Here is a 395-nt window from a genome sequence, read left to right as displayed (position 1 = left end):
CTGCGGAGAAAGAAGTTGTAAAACCGAATTTGAGTTAGCGCTGCTCTTTATAGGCCTCCCGCCCTTTAGTCATTGGCTGCTATAAACAGTTTGGGCTACGTGACGTTCTCAAAAGCGGCTAGGAAGGAGATCACACTTGGCTATCGACAGCACATTCTTGAACTGAAGTCACACCCTGGTGCAGATAATAGGAAAGGGGCTGCTTTGCTTTCATGGAAAACACCTGTCTGAGCCAAACCATTTCTTATATGTACAGTAAGTAGCGTAATACTTGCTACTATGAAACCAGGAGAGGTGGGGGGAGACCTAATTAATAAAGACCATGAGGACATTGTATGTGAAAAGTGCATTCTGCATGCAGTAATGAGAAATCCTAATGTTAAATGCACAGCTGA

The sequence above is a fragment of the Erpetoichthys calabaricus genome, chromosome 17 (genome assembly GCF_900747795.2).
Source record: "Erpetoichthys calabaricus chromosome 17, fErpCal1.3, whole genome shotgun sequence".
In the NCBI taxonomy this organism is placed as follows: Eukaryota; Metazoa; Chordata; class Cladistia; order Polypteriformes; family Polypteridae; genus Erpetoichthys; species Erpetoichthys calabaricus.
This window is presented reverse-complemented; position numbering follows the sequence as displayed.